The following is a 21,001-nucleotide window of genomic DNA, read 5'->3' on the forward strand; positions in this document are numbered from 1 at the left end:
GAATGACCTGACTTGTAAGTATCTTAAAACCTATGGATTGCTATGTCTCCGAAAGAGAATCAAGCATGTGTACAGGGGCATAAACGCAGCAGTGATAGGATTGGAGAGGTTCGGTGAGCAAATGAAGACCCTTTGAAGTCATATTGCATGGTACCCATTCCACGGGTTTCAACTACCCAGGTTTAAGGTATTCTTCCTTCAGCTAAAACATGCATGTGGAACCTAGAGTATGATCAACCATGTGATCGGGAGTCGTGTTCAAATATGTCTCAGTTTTCGTACCCTGGTACTCGGGTGCAACATTCCAGACGCTTTACTAACACTCTCCCGACTTGGAGAGTAAGTCCCTTTAACCTCCTGTTTGGCCCAGTTTGCAATTTCTGCGGAAGATGAACAGGAATAGCGAGAACCAATGAGAGGCTAGCTGGAGGTGTCTGGACGGGCAAATTTAACTCTCATTTCCCACCAGGAAGAGGAATTAACCAAAGGCTCAGCGTGCCGTGCCAGAACCAGATTAGGGCCTGAAGCCATCCTGCAGAGTTGCGGCCAGCTCAAAGAAAGCGAGTTGAAGAAAGGAGCTCAGGGGCACTGTAATTCACAAACCTGCAGAGTTATAAATGACAGCTATCGTCCAAAAATAGACTGAAGTAAGGCTGCCAAGAGGACTTGAAAGCGGGGCAGAATTGCAGGAAACCGATTTCAGGAGGTAGACTGGAATTGCATTGAAAGCATAGGAAAAGAGGCAGAACGTCCACAATGATGCACTTGGCCAAAAAGGGCGTATGCGTTTTTTCCTGAATATATTCAGGAAAAAACGCATACGCCCTTTTTGGCCAACCAAGCAAGCTTGCAAAGGAAATCTGCACTACAATGAAGTCTCACTTCCCCCCGGTCAAAAGGGCCATCTGAAAAAAGTGTAAAATCCAGAAAGGCAGGACAGGCCATGGAGAACTGGGAGCCTTGTTATGCTGATGGGCGGGATGTAAATTGCCAACAACCACTAGGGAGAAGTGTATGGTGTTTCCTGAAACATCTAAAAAACAAAGCAACAGAGCCTAGGGCACTGCCACTTATGGTCCTATAGCTTAGGGAAATTAAAATCAAAAAGACACAGCCACCCCAAAGTTTCGAACGGCTCTGTTTACAAGAACCTCGTTTACAGTACAAGTTCAACATCGCAGAAAGTGAAAAATGGATAAAGAACTTGTGGTATTTACTTACAAAGCAATATCACTCAGCAATGAAATCTGTGTCATCAGGCCCGTAGCAGCACAATGAGTGGATTCAGGTATGATGATTCTAACTGAAATAAGTCACACAGAAAAGAAACATCATAAGATATCAGTAATACACGGAATGTAAACTTGGCTACACAGGAACTGAATTACAGAACAGAACAGGGTCTCAAATTTAGAAAACCAACTTATGCTTGCTTAAGGGTAAAGGTGAGTTGGGGTGCTGCATAAAACCAGAGATTGAAATGAGCACAGATAAAGTTCCTTAAGTCAAATATGGAATAGACAAGAGCTACTCCTTGCTCAACGAAATGGACTCAACACCGCATATTAAACGCCTAAGAATGTACCTGACTAGTAAGTATCTTAAAACCTATGGATTGCTATGTCTCCGAAAGAGAATCAAGCATGTGTACAGGGGCATAAACGCAGCAGTGATAGGATTGGAGAGGTTCGGTGAGCAAATGAAGACCCTTTGAAGTCATATTGCATGGTACCCATTCCAAGGGTTTCAACTACCCAGGTTTAAGGTATTCTTCCTTCAGCAAAAACATGCATGTGGAACCTAGAGTATGATCAACCATGTGATCGGGAGACGTGTTCAAATATGTCTCAGTTTTCGTACCCTGGTACTCGAGTGCAACATTCCAGACGCTTTACTAACACTCTCCCGACTTGGAGAGTCAGTCCCTTTAACCTCCTGTTTGGCCCAGTTTGCAATTTCTGCGGAAGATGAACAGGAATAGCGAGAACCAATGAGAGGCTAGCTGGAGGTGTCTGGACGGGCAAATTTAACTCTCATTTCCCACCAGGAAGAGGAATTAACCAAAGGCTCAGCGTGCCGTGCCAGAACCAGATTAGGGCCTGAAGCCATCCTGCGGAGTTGCGGCCAGCTCAAGAAAGCGAGTTGAAGAAAGGAGCTCAGGGGCACTGTAATTCACAAACCTGCAGAGTTATAAATGACAGCTATCGTCCAAAAATAGACTGAAGTAAGGCTGCCAAGAGGACTTGAAAGCGGGGCAGAATTGCAGGAAACCGATTTCAGGAGGTAGACTGGAATTGCATTGAAAGCATAGGAAAAGAGGCAGAACGTCCACAATGATGCACTTGGCCAAAAAGGGCGTATGCGTTTTTTCCTGAATATATTCAGGAAAAAACGCATACGCCCTTTTTGGCCAACCAAGCAAGCTTGCAAAGGAAATCTGCACTACAATGAAGTCTCACTTCCCCCCGGGCAAAAGGGCCATCTGAAAAAAGTGTAAAATCCAGAAAGGCAGGACAGGCCATGGAGAACTGGGAGCCTTGTTATGCTGATGGGCGGGATGTAAATTGCCAACAGACACTCGGGAGAAGTGTATGGTGTTTCCTGAAACATCTAAAAAACAAAGCAACAGAGCCTAGGGCACTGCCACTTATGGTCCTATAGCTTAGGGAAATTAAAATCAAAAAGACACAGCCACCCCAAAGTTTGGGACGCCTCTGTTTACAAGAACCTCGTTTACAGTACAAGTTCAACATCGCAGAAAGTGAAAAATGGATAAAGAAGTTGTGGTATTTACTTACAAAGCAATATCACTCAGCAATGAAATCTGTGTCATCAGGCCCTTAGCAGCACAATGAGTGGATTCAGGTATGATGATTCTAAATGAAGTAAGTCACACAGAAAAAGAAACATCATAAGATATCAGTAATACACGGAATGTAAACTTGGCTACACAGGAACTGAATTACAGAACAGAACAGGGTCTCAAATTTAGAAAACCTACTTATGCTTGCTTAAGGGTAAAGGTGAGTTGGGGTGCTGCATAAAACCAGAGATTGAAATGAGCACAGATAAAGTTCCTTAAGCCAAATATGGAATAGACAAGAGCTACTCCTTGCTCAACGAAATGGACTCAACACCCCATATTAAACGCCTAAGAATGTACCTGACTAGTAAGTATCTTAAAACCTATGGATTGCTATGTCTCCGAAAGAGAATCAAGCATGTGTACAGGGGCATAAACGCAGCAGTGATAGGATTGGAGAGGTTCGGTGAGCAAATGAAGACCCTTTGAAGTCATATTGCATGGTACCCATTCCACGGGTTTCAACTACCCAGGTTTAAGGTATTCTTCCTTCAGCTAAAACATGCATGTGGAACCTAGAGTATGATCAACCATGTGATCGGGAGATGTGTTCAAATATGTCTCAGTTTTCCTCCCCTGGTACTCGGGTGCAACATTCCAGATGCTTTACTAACACTCTCCCCACTTGGAGAGTCAGTCCCTTTAACCTCCTGTTTGGCCCAGTTTGCAATTTCTGCGGAAGATGGACAGCAATAGCGAGAACCAATGAGAGGCTAGCTGGAGGTGTCTGGACGGGCAAATTTAACTCTCATTTCCCACCAGGAAGAGGAATTAACCAAAGGCTCAGTGTGCCGGGCCGGAACCAGATTAGGGCCTGAAGCCATCCTGCAGTGTTGCGGCCAGCTCAAAAGAAAGCGAGTTGAAGAAAGGAGCTCAGGGGCACTGTAATTCACAAACCTGCAGAGTTATAAATGACAGCTATCGTCCAAAAATAGACTGAAGTAAGGCTGCCAAGAGGACTTGAAAGCGGGGCAGAATTGCAGGAAACCGATTTCAGGAGGTAGACTGGAATTTCATTGAAAGCATAGGAAGAGAGGCAGAACGTCCACAATGATGCACTTGGCCAAAAAGGGCGTATGCGTTTTTTCCTGAATATATTCAGGAAAAAACGCATACGCCCTTTTTGGCCAACCAAGCAAGCTTGCAAAGGAAATCTGCACTACAATGAAGTCTCACTTCCCCCCGGTCAAAAGGGCCATCTGAAAAAAGTGTAAAATCCAGAAAGGCAGGACAGGCCATGGAGAACTGGGAGCCTTGTTAGGCTGATGGGCGGGATGTAAATTGCCAACAGACACTCGGGAGAAGTGTATGGTGTTTCCTGAAACATCTAGAAAACAAAGCAACAGAGCTTAGGGCACTTCCACTTATGGTTCTATAGCTTAGGGAAATTAAAATCAAAAAGACACAGCCACCCCAAAGTTTGGAACGGCTCTGTTTACAAGAACCGCGTTTACAGTACAAGTTCAACATCGCAGAAAGTGAAAAATGGATAAAGAAGTTGTGGTATTTACTTACAAAGCAATATCACTCAGCAATGAAATCTGTGTCATCAGGCCCTTAGCAGCACAATGAGTGGATTCAGGTATGATGATTCTAACTGAAGTAAGTCACACAGAAAAAGAAACATCATAAGATATCAGTAATATATGGAATGTAAACTTGGCAACACAGGAACTGAATTACAGAACAGAACAGGGACTCAAATTTAGAAAACCAACTTATGCTTGCTTAAGGGTAAAGGTGAGTTGGGGTGCTGCATAAAACCAGAGATTGAAATGAGCACAGATAAAGTTCCTTAAGCCAAATATGGAATAGACAAGAGCTACTCCTTGCTCAACGAAATGGACTCAACACCGCATATTAAACGTCTAAGAATGACCTGACTTGTAAGTATCTTAAAACCTATGGATTGCTATGTCTCCGAAAGAGAATCAAGCATGTGTACAGGGGCATAAACGCAGCAGTGATAGGATTGGAGAGGTTCGGTGAGCAAATGAAGACCCTTTGAAGTCATATTGCATGGTACCCATTCCACGGGTTTCAACTACCCAGGTTTAAGGTATTCTTCCTTCAGCTAAAACATGCATGTGGAACCTAGAGTATGATCAACCATGTGATCGGGAGTCGTGTTCAAATATGTCTCAGTTTTCGTACCCTGGTACTCGAGTGCAACATTCCAGACGCTTTACTAACACTCTCCCGACTTGGAGAGTAAGTCCCTTTAACCTCCTGTTTGGCCCAGTTTGCAATTTCTGCGGAAGATGAACAGGAATAGCGAGAACCAATGAGAGGCTAGCTGGAGGTGTCTGGACGGGCAAATTTAACTCTCATTTCCCACCAGGAAGAGGAATTAACCAAAGGCTCGGCGTGCCGTGCCAGAACCAGATTAGGGCCTGAAGCCATCCTGCAGAGTTGCGGCCAGCTCAAAGAAAGCGAGTTGAAGAAAGGAGCTCAGGGGCACTGTAATTCACAAACCTGCAGAGTTATAAATGACAGCTATCGTCCAAAAATAGACTGAAGTAAGGCTGCCAAGAGGACTTGAAAGCGGGGCAGAATTGCAGGAAACCGATTTCAGGAGGTAGACTGGAATTGCATTGAAAGCATAGGAAAAGAGGCAGAACGTCCACAATGATGCACTTGGCCAAAAAGGGCGTATGCGTTTTTTCCTGAATATATTCAGGAAAAAACGCATACGCCCTTTTTGGCCAACCAAGCAAGCTTGCAAAGGAAATCTGCACTACAATGAAGTCTCACTTCCCCCCGGTCAAAAGGGCCATCTGAAAAAAGTGTAAAATCCAGAAAGGCAGGACAGGCCATGGAGAACTGGGAGCCTTGTTATGCTGATGGGCGGGATGTAAATTGCCAACAACCACTCGGGAGAAGTGTATGGTGTTTCCTGAAACATCTAAAAAACAAAGCAACAGAGCCTAGGGCACTGCCACTTATGGTCCTATAGCTTAGGGAAATTAAAATCAAAAAGACACAGCCACCCCAAAGTTTCGAACGGCTCTGTTTACAAGAACCTCGTTTACAGTACAAGTTCAACATCGCAGAAAGTGAAAAATGGATAAAGAACTTGTGGTATTTACTTACAAAGCAATATCACTCAGCAATGAAATCTATGTCATCAGGCCCGTAGCAGCACAATGAGTGGATTCAGGTATGATGATTCTAACTGAAATAAGTCACACAGAAAAGAAACATCATAAGATATCAGTAATACACGGAATGTAAACTTGGCTACACAGGAACTGAATTACAGAACAGAACAGGGTCTCAAATTTAGAAAACCAACTTATGCTTGCTTAAGGGTAAAGGTGAGTTGGGGTGCTGCATAAAACCAGAGATTGAAATGAGCACAGATAAAGTTCCTTAAGTCAAATATGGAATAGACAAGAGCTACTCCTTGCTCAACGAAATGGACTCAACACCGCATATTAAACGCCTAAGAATGTACCTGACTAGTAAGTATCGGAAAACCTATGGATTGCTATGTCTCCGAAAGAGAATCAAGCATGTGTACAGGGGCATAAACGCAGCAGTGATAGGATTGGAGAGGTTCGGTGAGCAAATGAAGACCCTTTGAAGTCATATTGCATGGTACCCATTACACTGGTCTCAACTCTCCAGGTTTAAGGTATTCTTCCTTCAGCTAAAACATGCATGTGAAACCCAAGTATGATCAACCATGTGAATGGGAGACGTGTTCAAATATGTCTCAGTTTTCGTACCCTGGTACTCGGGTGCAACATTCCAGACGCTTTACTAACACTCTCCCGACTTGGAGAGTCAGTCCCTTTAACCTCCTGTTTGGCCCAGTTTGCAATTTCTGCGGAAGATGAACAGGAATAGCGAGAACCAATGAGAGGCTAGCTGGAGGTGTCTGGACGGGCAAATTTAACTCTCATTTCCCACCAGGAAGAGGAATTAACCAAAGGCTCAGCGTGCCGTGCCAGAACCAGATTAGGGCCTGAAGCCATCCTGCGGAGTTGCGGCCAGCTCAAGAAAGCGAGTTGAACAAAGGAGCTCAGGGGCACTGTAATTCACAAACCTGCAGAGTTATAAATGACAGCTATCGTCCAAAAATAGACTGAAGTAAGGCTGCCAAGAGGACTTGAAAGCGGGGCAGAATTGCAGGAAACCGATTTCAGGAGGTAGACTGGAATTGCATTGAAAGCATAGGAAAAGAGGCAGAACGTCCACAATGATGCACTTGGCCAAAAAGGGCGTATGCGTTTTTTCCTGAATATATTCAGGAAAAAACGCATACGCCCTTTTTGGCCAACCAAGCAAGCTTGCAAAGGAAATCTGCACTACAATGAAGTCTCACTTCCCCCCGGGCAAAAGGGCCATCTGAAAAAAGTGTAAAATCCAGAAAGGCAGGACAGGCCATGGAGAACTGGGAGCCTTGTTATGCTGATGGGCGGGATGTAAATTGCCAACAGACACTCGGGAGAAGTGTATGGTGTTTCCTGAAACATCTAAAAAACAAAGCAACAGAGCCTAGGGCACTTCCACTTATGGTCCTATAGCTTAGGGAAATTAAAATCAAAAAGACACAGCCACCCCAAAGTTTGGGACGCCTCCGTTTACAAGAACCTCGTTTACCATACAAGTTCAATATCACAGAAAGTGAAAAATGGATAAAGAACTTGTGGTACTTACGTACAATGCAGTATCACTCAGCAATGAAATCTATGTCATCAGGCCCGTAGCAGCATAATGAGTGGATTCAGGTACGATGATTCTAACTGAAATAAGTCACACAGAAAAAGAAACATCATAAGATATCACTAATACACGGAATGTAAACTTGGCTACACAGGAACTGCATTCCAAAACAGAACAGGGTCTCAAATTTAGAAAACCAACTTATGCTTGCTTAAGGGGAAAGGTGAGTTGGGGTGCTGCATAAAACCAGAGATTGAAATGAGCACAGATAAAGTTCCTTAAGCCAAATATGGGCTAGACAAGAGCTACTCCTTGCTCAACGAAATGGACTCAACACCCCATATTAAACGCCTAAGAATGTACCTGACTAGTAAGTATCTTAAAACCTATGGATTGCTATGTCTCCAAAAGAGAATCAAGCGTGTGTACAGGGGCATAAACGCAGCAGTGATAGGATTGGAGAGGTTCGGTGAGCAAATGAAGACCCTTTGAAGTCATATTGCATGGTACCCATTCCACGGGTCTCAACTCTCCAGGTTTAAGGTATTCTTCCTTCAGCTAAAAGATGCATGTGGAACCTAGAGTATGATCAACCATGTGATCGGGAGACGTGTTCAAATATGTCTCAGTTTTCCTCCCCTGGTACTCGGGTGCAACATTCCAGACGCTTTACTAACACTCTCCCGAATTGGAGAGTCAGTCCCTTTAACCTCCTGTTTGGCCCAGTTTGCAATTTCTGCGGAAGATGAACAGGAATAGCGAGAACCAATGAGAGACTAGCTGGAGGTGTCTGGACGGGCAAATTTAACTCTCATTTCCCACCAGGAAGAGGAATTAACCAAAGGCTCAGCATGCCGGGCCGGAACCAGATTAGGGCCTGAAGCCATCCTGCGGTGTTGCGGCCAGGTCACAAGAAAGCGAGTTGAAGAAAGGAGCTCAGGGGCACTGTAATTCACAAACCTGCAGACTTATAAATGACAGCTATCGTCCAAAAATAGACTGAAGTAAGGCTGCCAAGAGGACTTGAAAGCGGGGCAGAATTGCAGGAAACCGATTTCTGGAGGTAGACTGGAATTGCATTGAAAGCATAGGAAAAGAGGCAGAACGTCCACAATGATGCACTTGGCCATAAAGGGCGTATGCGTTTTTTCCTGAATATATTCAGGAAAAAACGCATACGCCCTTTTTGGCCAACCAAGCAAGCTTGCAAAGGAAATCTGCACTACAATGAAGTCTCACTTCCCCCCGGTCAAAAGGGCCATCTGAAAAAAGTGTAAAATCCAGAAAGACAAGACAGGCCATGGAGAACTGGGAGCCTTGTTATGCTGATGGGCGGGATGTAAATTGCCAACAACCACTCCGGAGAAGTGTATGGTGTTTCCTGAAACATCTAAAAAACAAAGCAACAGAGCCTAGGGCACTGCCACTTATGGTCCTATAGCTTAGGGAAATTAAAATCAAAAAGACACAGCCACCCCAAAGTTTGGAACGGCTCTGTTTACAAGAACCTCGTTTACAGTACAAGTTCAACATCGCAGAAAGTGAAAAATGGATAAAGTAGTTGTGGTATTTACTTACAAAGCAATATCACTCAGCAATGAAATCTGTGTCATCAGGCCCTTAGCAGCACAATGAGTGGATTCAGGTACGATGATTCTAACTGAAGTAAGTCACACAGAAAAAGAAACATCATAAGATATCAGTAATACACGGAATGTAAACTTGGCTACACAGGAACTGAATTACAGAACAGAACAGGGTCTCAAATTTAGAAAACCAACTTATGCTTGCTTAAGGGTAAAGGTGAGTTGGGGTGCTGCATAAAACCAGACATTGAAATGAGCACAGATAAAGTTCCTTAAGTCAAATATGGAATAGACAAGAGCTACTCCTTGCTCAACGAAATGGACTCAACACCGCATATTAAACGACTAAGAATGTACCTGACTAGTAAGTATCTTAAAACCTATGGATTGCTATGTCTCCAAAAGAGAATCAAGCGTGTGTACAGGGGCATAAACGCAGCAGTGATAGGATTGGAGAGGTTCGGTGAGCAAATGAAGACCCTTTGAAGTCATATTGCATGGTACCCATTACACGGGTCTCAACTCTCCAGGTTTAAGGTATTCTTCCTTCAGCTAAAACATGCATGTGGAACCCAAGTATGATCAACCATGTGAACGGGAGACGTGTTCAAATATGTCTCAGTTTTCCTCCCCTGGTACTTGGGTGCAACATTCCAGACTCTTTACTAACACTCTTCCCACTTGGAGAGTCAGTCCCTTTAACCTCCTGTTTGGCCCAGTTTGCAATTTCTGCGGAAGATGAACAGGAATAGCGAGAACCAATGAGAGGCTAGCTGGAGGTGTCTGGACGGGCAAATTTAACTCCCATTTCCCACCAGGAAGAGGAATTAACCAAAGGCTCAGCGTGCCGTGCCGGAACCAGATTAGGGCCTGAAGCCATCCTGCGGTGTTGCGGCCAGGTCAGAAGAAAGCGAGTTGAAGAAAGGAGCTCAGGGGCACTGTAATTCACAAACCTGCAGAGTTATAAATGACAGCTATCGTCCAAAAATAGACTGAAGTAAGGCTGCCAAGAGGACTTGAAAGCGGGGCAGAATTGCGGAAACCGATTTCAGGATGTAGACTGGAATTGCATTGAAAGCATAGGAAAAGAGGCAGAACGTCCACAATGATGCACTTGGCCAAAAAGGGCGTATGCGTTTTTTCCTGAATATATTCAGGAAAAAACGCATACGCCCTTTTTGGCCAACCAAGCAAGCTTGCAAAGGAAATCTGCACTACAATGAAGTCTCACTTCCCCCCGGTCTAAAGGGCCATCTGAAAAAAGTGTAAAATCCAGAAAGGCAGGACAGGCCATGGAGAACTGGGAGCCTTGTTATGCTGATGGGCGGGATGTAAATTGCCAACAACCACTCGGGAGAAGTGTATGGTGTTTCCTGAAACATCTAAAAAACAAAGCAACAGAACCTAGGGCACTTCCACTTATGGTCCTATAGCTTAGGGAAATTAAAATCAAAAAGACACAGCCACCCCAAAGTTTGGAACGGCTCTGTTTACAAGAACCTCGTTTACAGTACAAGTTCAACATCGCAGAAAGTGAAAAATGGATAAAGAAGTTGTGGTATTTACTTACAAAGCAATATCACTCAGCAATGAAATCTGTGTCATCAGGCCCGTAGCAGCATAATGAGTGGATTCAGGTACGATGATTCTAACTGAAATAAGTCACACAGAAAAAGAAACATCATAAGATATCACTAATACACGGAATGTAAACTTGGCTACACAGGAACTGCATTCCAAAACAGAACAGGGTCTCAAATTTAGAAAACCAACTTATGCTTGCTTAAGGGGAAAGGTGAGTTGGGGTGCTGCATAAAACCAGAGATTGAAATGAGCACAGATAAAGTTCCTTAAGCCAAATATGGACTAGACAAGAGCTACTCCTTGCTCAACGAAATGGACCCAACACCGCATATTAAACGCCTAAGAATGTACCTGACTAGTAAGTATCTTAAAACCTATGGATTGCTATGTCTCCAAAAGAGAATCAAGCGTGTGTACAGGGGCATAAACGCAGCAGTGATAGGATTGGAGAGGTTCGGTGAGCAAATGAAGACCCTTTGAAGTCATATTGCATGGTACGCACTACACGGGTCTCAACTCTCCAGGTTTAAGGTATTCTTCCTTCAGCTAAAATATGCATGTGGAACCTAGAGCATGATCAACCATGTGATCGGGAGACGTGTTCAAATATGTCTCAGTTTTCCTCCCCTGGTACTCGGGTGCAACATTCCAGACGCTTTACTAACACTCTCCCGACTTGTAGAGTCAGTCCCTTTAACCTCCTGTTTGGCCCAGTTTGCAATTTCTGCGGAAGATGAACAGGAATAGCGAGAACCAATGAGAGACTAGCTGGAGGTGTCTGGACGGGCAAATTTAACTCTCATTTCCCACCAGGAAGAGGAATTAACCAAAGGCTCAGCGTGCCGTGCCAAAACCAGATTAGGGCCTGAAGCCATCCTGCGGTGTTGCGGCCAGGTCACAAGAAAGCGAGTTGAAGAAAGGAGCTCAGGGGCACTGTAATTCACAAACCTGCAGACTTATAAATGACAGCTATCGTCCAAAAATAGACTGAAGTAAGGCTGCCAAGAGGACTTGAAAGCGGGGCAGAATTGCAGGAAACCGATTTCTGGAGGTAGACTGGAATTGCATTGAAAGCATAGGAAAAGAGGCAGAACGTCCACAATGATGCACTTGGCCAAAAAGGGCGTATGCGTTTTTTCCTGAATATATTCAGGAAAAAACGCATACGCCCTTTTTGGCCAACCAAGCAAGCTTGCAAAGGAAATCTGCACTACAATGAAGTCTCACTTCCCCCCGGTCAAAAGGGCCATCTGAAAAAAGTGTAAAATCCAGAAAGACAAGACAGGCCATGGAGAACTGGGAGCCTTGTTATGCTGATGGGCGGGATGTAAATTGCCAACAACCACTCGGGAGAAGTGTATGGTGTTTCCTGAAACATGTAAAAAACAAAGCAACAGAACCTAGGGCACTTCCACTTATGGTCCTACAGCTTAGGGAAATTAAAATCAAAAAGACACAGCCACCCCAAAGTTTGGAACGGCTCTGTTTACAAGAACCTCGTTTACAGTACAAGTTCAACATCGCAGAAAGTGAAAAATGGATAAAGAAGTTGTGGTATTTACTTACAAAGCAATATCACTCAGCAATGAAATCTGTGTCATCAGGCCCTTAGCAGCACAATGAGTGGATTCAGGTACGATGATTCTAACTGAAATAAGTCACACAGAAAAAGAAACATCATAAGATATCACTAATACACGGAATGTAAACTTGGCTACACAGGAACTGCATTCCAGAACAGAACAGGGACTCAAATTTAGAAAACCAACTTATGCTTGCTTAAGGGTAAAGGTGAGTTGGGGTGCTGCATAAAACCAGAGATTGAAATGAGCACAGATAAAGTTCCTTAAGTCAAATATGGAATAGACAAGAGCTACTCCTTGCTCAACGAAATGGACTCAACACCGCATATTAAACGCCTAAGAATGTACCTGACTAGTAAGTATCGGAAAACCTATGGATTGCTATGTCTCCAAAAGAGAATCAAGCATGTGTACAGGGGCATAAACGCAGCAGTGATAGGATTGGAGAGGTTCGGTGAGCAAATGAAGACCCTTTGAAGTCATATTGCATGGTACCCATTACACGGGTCTTAACTCTCCAAGTTTAAGGTATTCTTCCTTCAGCTAAAACATGCATGTGGAACACAAGTATGATCAACCATGTGAACGGGAGACGTGTTCAAATAAGTCTCAGTTTTCCTCCCCTGGTACTCGGGTGCAACATTCCAGACGCTTTACTAACACTCTCCCCACTTGGAGAGTCAGCGCCTTTATCCTCCTGTTTGGCCCAGTTTGCAATTTCTGCGGAAGATGAACAGGAATAGCGAGAACCAATGAGAGACTAGCTGGAGGTGTCTGGACGGGCAAATTTAACTCTCATTTCCGACCAGGAAGAGGAAATAACCAAAGGCTCAGCATGCCGTGCCGGAACCAGATTAGGGCCTGAAGCCATCCTGCGGTGTTGCGGCCAGGTCACAAGAAAGCGAGTTGAAGAAAGGAGCTCAGGGGCACTGTAATTCACAAACCTGCAGAGTTATAAGTGACAGCTATCGTCCAAAAATAGACTGAAGTAAGGCTGCCAAGAGGACTTGAAAGCGGGGCAGAATTGCAGGAAACCGATTTCAGGAGGTAGACTGGAATTGCACTGAAAGCATAGGAAAAGAGGCAGAACGTCCACAATGATGCACTTGGCCAAAAAGGGCGTATGCGTTTTTTCCTGAATATATTCAGGAAAAAACGCATACGCCCTTTTTGGCCAACCAAGCAAGCTTGCAAAGGAAATCTGCACTACAATGAAGTCTCACTTCCCCCCGGTCGAAAGGGCCATCTGAAAAAAGTGTAAAATCCAGAAAGGCAGGACAGGCCATGGAGAACTGGGAGCCTTGTTATGCTGATGGGCGGGATGTAAATTGCCAACAGACACTCGGGAGAAGTGTATGGTGTTTCCTGAAACATCTAAAAAACAAAGCAACAGAGCCTAGGGCACTGCCACTTATGGTCCTATAGCTTAGGGAAATTAAAATCAAAAAGACACAGCCACCCCAAAGTTTGGGACGCCTCTGTTTACAAGAACCTCATTTACAGTACAAGTTCAACATCGCAGAAAGTGAAAAATGGATAAAGAAGTTGTGGTATTTACTTACAAAGCAATATCACTCAGCAATGAAATCTGTGTCATCAGGCCCTTAGCAGCACAATGAGTGGATTCAGGTATGATGATTCTAACTGAAGTAAGTCACACAGAAAAAGAAACATCATAAGATATCAGTAATACACGGAATGTAAACTTGGCTACACAGGAACTGAATTACAGAACAGAACAGGGTCTCAAATTTAGAAAACCAACTTATGCTTGCTTAAGGGTAAAGGTGAGTTGGGGTGCTGCATAAAACCAGAGATTGAAATGAGCACAGATAAAGTTCCTTAAGTCAAATATGGAATAGACAAGAGCTACTCCTTGCTCAACGAAATGGACTCAACACCGCATATTAAACGCCTAAGAATGTACCTGACTAGTAAGTATCTTAAAACCTATGGATTGCTATGTCTCCGAAAGAGAATCAAGCATGTGTACAGGGGCATAAACGCAGCAGTGATAGGATTGGAGAGGTTCGGTGAGCAAATGAAGACCCTTTGAAGTCATATTGCATGGTACCCATTACACGGGTCTTAACTCTCCAGGTTTAAGGTATTCTTCCTTCAGCTAAAACATGCATGTGGAACCCAAGTATGATCAACCATGTGAACGGGAGACGTGTTCAAATATGTCTCAGTTTTCCTCCCCTGGTACTCGGGTGCAACATTCCAGACGCTTTAGTAACACTCTCCCCACTTGGAGAGTCAGCGCCTTTAACCTCCTGTTTGGCCAAGTTTGCAATTTCTGCGGAAGATGAACAGGAATAGCGGGAACCAATGAGAGACTAGCTGGAGGTGTCTGGACGGGCAAATTTAACTCTCATTTCCCACCAGGAAGAGGAAATAACCAAAGGCTCAGCGTGCCGTGCCGGAACCAGATTAGGGCCTGAAGCCATCCTGCGGTGTTGCGGCCAGGTCACAAGAAAGCGAGTTGAAGAAAGGAGCTCAGGGGCACTGTAATTCACAAACCTGCAGAGTTATAAATGACAGCTATCGTCCAAAAATAGACTGAAGTAAGGCTGCCAAGATGACTTGAAAGCGGGGCAGAATTGCAGGAAACCGATTTCAGGAGGTAGACTGGAATTGCACTGAAAGCATAGGAAAAGAGGCAGAACGTCCACAATGATGCACTTGGCCAAAAAGGGCGTATGCGTTTTTTCCTGAATATATTCAGGAAAAAACGCATACGCCCTTTTTGGCCAACCAAGCAAGCTTGCAAAGGAAATCTGCACTACAATGAAGTCTCACTTCCCCCCGGTCAAAAGGGCCATCTGAAAAAAGTGTAAAATCCAGAAAGGCAGGACAGGCCATGGAGAACTGGGAGCCTTGTTATGCTGATGGGCGGGATGTAAATTGCCAACAACCACTCGGGAGAAGTGTATGGTGTTTCCTGAAACATCTAAAAAACAAAGCAACAGAGTCTAGGGCACTGCCACTTATGGTCCTATAGCTTAGGGAAATTAAAATCAAAAAGACACAGCCACCCCAAAGTTTGGAACGGCTCTGTTTACAAGAACCTCGTTTACAGTACAAGTTCAACATCGCAGAAAGTGAAAAATGGATAAAGAAGTTGTGGTATTTACTTACAAAGCAATATCACTCAGCAATGAAATCTGTGTCATCAGGCCCTTAGCAGCACAATGAGTGGATTCAGGTATGATGATTCTAACTGAAGTAAGTCACACAGAAAAAGAAACATCATAAGATATCAGTAATACACGGAATGTAAACTTGGCTACACAGGAACTGAATTACAGAACAGAACAGGGTCTCAAATTTAGAAAACCAACTTATGCTTGCTTAAGGGTAAAGGTGAGTTGGGGTGCTGCATAAAACCAGAGATTGAAATGAGCACAGATAAAGTTCCTTAAGTCAAATATGGAATAGACAAGAGCTACTCCTTGCTCAATGAAATGGACTCAACACCGCATATTAAACGCCTAAGAATGTACCTGACTAGTAAGTATCTTAAAACCTATGGATTGCTATGTCTCTGAAAGAGAATCAAGCATGTGTACAGGGGCATAAACGCAGCAGTGATAGGATTGGAGAGGTTCGGTGAGCAAATGAAGACCCTTTGAAGTCATATTGCATGGTACCCATTCCACGGGTCTCAACTCTCCAGGTTTAAGGTATTCTTCCTTCAGATAAAACATGCATGTGGAACCCAGAGTATGATCAACCATGGGAACGGGAGACGTGTTCAAATATGTCTCAGTTTTCCTCCCCTGGTACTCGGGTGCAACATTCCAGACGCTTTACTAACACTCTCCCCACTTGGAGAGTCAGCGCCTTTAACCTCCTGTTTGGCACAGTTTGCAATTTCTGCGGAAGATGAACAGGAATAGCGAGAACCAATGAGAGGTTAGCTGGAGGTGTCTGGACGGGCAAATTTAACTCTCATTTCCCAACAGGAAGAGGAATTAACCAAAGGCTCAGTGTGCCGGGCCGGAACCAGATTAGGGCCTGAAGCCATCCTGCGGTGTTGCGGCCAGGTCACAAGAAAGCGAGTTGAAGAAAGGAGCTCAGGGGCACTGTAATTCACAAACCTGCAGAGTTATAAATGACAGCTATCGTCCAAAAATAGACTGAAGTAAGGCTGCCAAGAGGACTTGAAAGCGGGGCAGAATTGCAGGAAACCGATTTCTGGAGGTAGACTGGAATTGCATTGAAAGCATAGGAAAAGAGGCAGAACGTCCACTATGATGCACTTGGCCAAAAAGGGCGTATGCGTTTTTTCCTGAATATATTCAGGAAAAAACGTATACGCCCTTTTTGGCCAACCAAGCAAGCTTGCAAAGGAAATCTGCACTACAATGAAGTCTCACTTCCCCCCGGTCAAAAGGGCCATCTGAAAAAAGTGTAAAATCCAGAAAGGCAGGACAGGCCATGGAGAACTGGGAGCCTTGTTATGCTGATGGGCGGGATGTAAATTGCCAACAGACACTCGGGAGAAGTGTATGGTGTTTCCTGAAACATCTAAAAAACAAAGCAACAGAGCCTAGGGCACTGCCGCTTATGGTCCTATAGCTTAGGGAAATTAAAATCAAAAAGACACAGCCACCCCAAAGTTTGGGACGCCTCTGTTTACAAGAACCTCGTTTACAGTACAAGTTCAACATCGCAGAAAGTGAAAAATGGATAAAGAAGTTGTGGTATTTACTTACAAAGCAATATCACTCAGCAATGAAATCTGTGTCATCAGGCCCTTAGCAGCACAATGAGTGGATTCAGGTATGATGATTCTAACTGAAGTAAGTCACACAGAAAAAGAAACATCATAAGATATCAGTAATACACGGAATGTAAACTTGGCTACACAGGAACTGAATTACAGAACAGAACAGGGTCTCAAATTTAGAAAACCAACTTATGCTTGCTTAAGGGGAAAGGTGAGTTGGGGTGCTGCATAAAACCAGAGATTGAAATGAGCACAGATAAAGTTCCTTAAGTCAAATATGGAATAGACAAGAGCTACTCCTTGCTCAATGAAATGGACTCAACACCGCATATTAAATGCCTAAGAATGTACCTGACTAGTAAGTATCGTAAAACCTATGGATTGCTATGTCTCCAAAAGAGAATCAAGCATGTGTACAGGGGCATAAACGCAGCAGTGATAGGATTGGAGAGGTTCGGTGAGCAAATGAAGACCCTTTGAAATCATATTGCATGGTACCCATTACACGGGTCTCAACTCTCCAGGTTTAAGGTATTCTTCCTTCAGCTAAAACATGCATGTGGAACCCAAGTATGATCAACCATGTGAACGGGAGACGTGTTCAAATATGTCTCAGTTTTCCTCCCCTGGTACTCGGGTGCAACATTCCAGACGCTTTACTAACACTCTCCACACTTGGAGAGTCAGCGCCTTTAACCTCCTGTTTGGCCCAGTTTGCAATTTCTGCGGAAGATGAACAGGAATAGCGAGAACCAATGAGAGGCTAGCTGGAGGTGTCTGGACGGGCAAATTTAACTCTCATTTCCCACCAGGAAGAGGAAATAACCAAAGGCTCAGCGTGCCGTACCGGAGCCAGATTAGGGCCTGAAGCCATCCTGCGGTGTTGCGACCAGCTCAAAAGAAAGCGAGTTGAAGAAAGGAGCTCAGGGGCACTGTAATTCACAAACCTGCAGAGTTATAAATGACAGCTATCGTCCAAAAATAGACTGAAGTAAGGCTGCCAAGAGGACTTGAAAGCGGGGCAGAATTGCAGGAAACCGATTTCAGGAGGTAGACTGGAATTGCAATGAAAGCATAGGAAAAGAGGCAGAACGTCCACAATGATGCACTTGGCCAAAAAGGGCGTATGCGTTTTTTCCTGAATATATTCAGGAAAAAACGCATACGCCCTTTTTGGCCAACCAAGCAAGCTTGCAAAGGAAATGTGCACTACAATGAAGTCTCACTTCCCCCCGGTCAAAAGGGCCATCTGAAAAAAGTGTAAAATCCAGAAAGGCAGGACAGGCCATGGAGAACTGGGAGCCTTGTTATGCTGATGGGCGGGATGTAAATTGCCAACAGACACTTGGGAGAAGTGTATGGTGTTTCCTGAAACATCTAAAAAACAAAGCAACAGAGCCTAGGGCACTGCCACTTATGGTCCTATAGCTTAGGGAAATTAAAATCAAAAAGACACAGCCACCCCAAAGTTTGGAACGGCTCTGTTTACAAGAACCTCGTTTACAGTACAAGTTCAACATCGCAGAAAGTGAAAAATGGATAAAGAAGTTGTGGTATTTACTTACAAAGCAATATCACTCAGCAATGAAATCTGTGTCATCAGGCCCTTAGCAGCACAATGAGTGGATTCAGGTATGATGATTCTAACTGAAATAAGTCACACAGACAAAGAAACATCATAAGATATCAGTAATACACGGAATGTAAACTTGGCTACACAGGAACTGAATTACAGAACAGAACAGGGTCTCAAATTTAGAAAACCAACTTATGCTTGCTTAAGGGTAAAGGTGAGTTGGGGTGCTGCATAAAACCAGAGATTGAAATGAGCACAGATAAAGTTCCTTAAGTCAAATATGGAATAGACAAGAGCTACTCCTTGCTCAACGAAATGGACTCAACACCGCATATTAAATGCCTAAGAATGTACCTGACTAGAAAGTATCTTAAAACCTATGGATTGCTATGTCTCCGAAAGAGAATCAAGCATGTGTACAGGGGCATAAATGCAGCAGTGATAGGATTGGAGAGGTTCGGTGAGCAAATGAAGACCCTTTGAAGTCATATTGCATGGTACCCATTCCACGGGTTTCAACTACCGAGGTTTAAGGTATTCTTCCTTCAGCTAAAACATGCATGTGGAACCTAGAGTATGATCAACCATGTGATCGGGAGACGTGTTCAAATATGTCTCAGTTTTCCTCCCCTGGTACTCGGGTGCAACATTCCAGACGCTTTACTAACACTCTCCCCACTTGGAGAGTCAGTCCCTTTAACCTCCTGTTTGGCCCAGTTTGCAATTTCTGCGGAAGATGAACAGGAATAGCGAGAACCAATGAGAGACTAGCTGGAGGTGTCTGGACGGGCAAATTTAACTCTCATTTCCTACCAGGAAGAGGAATTAACCAAAGGCTCAGCATGCCGGGCCGGAACTAGATTAGGGCCTGAAGCCATCCTGCGGTGTTGCGGCCAGGTCACAAGAAAGCGAGTTGAAGAAAGGAGCTCAGGGGCACTGTAATTCACAAACCTGCAGAGTTATAAATGACAGCTATCGTCCAAAAATAGACTGAAGTAAGGCTGCCAAGAGGACTTGAAAGCGGGGCAGAATTGCAGGAAACCGATTTCAGGAGGTAGACTGGAATTGCATTGAAAGCATAGGAAAAGAGGCAGAACGTCCAGAATGATGCACTTGGCCAAAAAGGGCGTATGCGTTTTTTCCTGAATATATTCAGGAAAAAACGCATACGCCCTTTTTGGCCAACCAAGCAAGCTTGCAAAGGAAATCTGCACTACAATGAAGTCTCACTTCCCCCCGGTCAAAAGGGCCATCTGAAAAAAGTGTAAAATCCAGAAAGGCAGGACAGGCCACGGAGAACTGGGAGCCTTGTTATGCTGATGGGCGGGATGTAAATTGCCAACAGACACTTGGGAGAAGTGTATGGTGTTTCCTGAAACATCTAAAAAACAAAGCAACAGAGCCTAGGGCACTTCCACTTATGGTCCTATAGCTTAGGGAAATTAAAATCAAAAAGACACAGCCACCCCAAAGTTTGGAACGGCTCTGTTTACAAGAACCTCGTTTACAGTACAAGTTCAACATCGCAGAAAGTGAAAAATGGATAAAGAAGTTGTGGTGTTCACTTACAAAGCAATATCACTCAGCAATGAAATCTATGTCATCAGGCCCTTAGCAGCACAATGAGTGGATTCAGGTATGATGATTCTAACTGAAATAAGTCACACAGAAAAAGAAACATCATAAGATATCAGTAATACACGGAATGTAAACTTGGCTACACAGGAACTGCATGCCAAAACAGAACAGGGTCTCAAATTTAGAAAACCAACTTATGCTTGCTTAAGGGGAAAGGTGAGTTGGGGTGCTGCATAAAACCAGAGATTGAAATGAGCACAGATAAAGTTCCTTAAGCCAAATATGGAATAGACAAGAGCTACTCCTTGCTCAACGAAATGGACTCAACACCGCATATTAAACGCCTAAGAATGTACCTGACTAGTAAGTATCTTAAAACCTATGGATTGCTATGTCTCCGAAAGAGAATCAAGCATGTGTACACGGGCATAAATGCAGCAGTGATAGGATTGGAGAGGTTCGGTGAGCAAATGAAGACCCTTTGAAGTCATATTGCATGGTACCCATTCCACGGGTCTCAACTACCCAGGTTTCAGGTATTCTTCCTTCAGCTAAAACATGCATGTGGAACCTAGAGTATGATCAACCATGTGATCGGGAGACGTGTTCAAATATGTCTCAGTTTTCCTCCCCTGGTACTCGGGTGCAACATTCCAGACGCTTTACTAACACTCTCCCCACTTGGAGAGTCAGCGCCTTTAACCTCCTGTTTGGCCCAGTTTGCAATTTCTGCGGAAGATGAACAGGAATAGCGAGAACCAATGAGAGGCTAGCTGGAGGTGTCTGGACGGGCAAATTTAACTCTCATTTCCCACCAGGAAGAGG

The 21,001-nt window shown here is 44.1% G+C and overlaps 1 long non-coding RNA gene across 8 annotated transcripts in view; it reads right to left on the reverse strand.

Annotated features, from left to right (window-relative positions):
- Positions 1–21,001, reverse strand: part of LOC307181492 — a 2,017,432-nt gene that overhangs the window by 1,662,781 nt on the left and 333,650 nt on the right. For all 8 annotated transcript variants that reach the window (XR_013826904.1, XR_013826905.1, XR_013826906.1 and 5 more), the window contains exon 2: positions 2,799–2,876. This is a non-coding gene — a long non-coding RNA (uncharacterized lncRNA). The remainder of the gene's footprint in view (positions 1–2,798; positions 2,877–21,001) is intronic.

This window comes from Stenella coeruleoalba, assembly GCF_951394435.1.
Source record: "Stenella coeruleoalba genome assembly, contig: scaffold_58, whole genome shotgun sequence".
Taxonomy (NCBI): domain Eukaryota; kingdom Metazoa; phylum Chordata; class Mammalia; order Artiodactyla; family Delphinidae; genus Stenella; species Stenella coeruleoalba.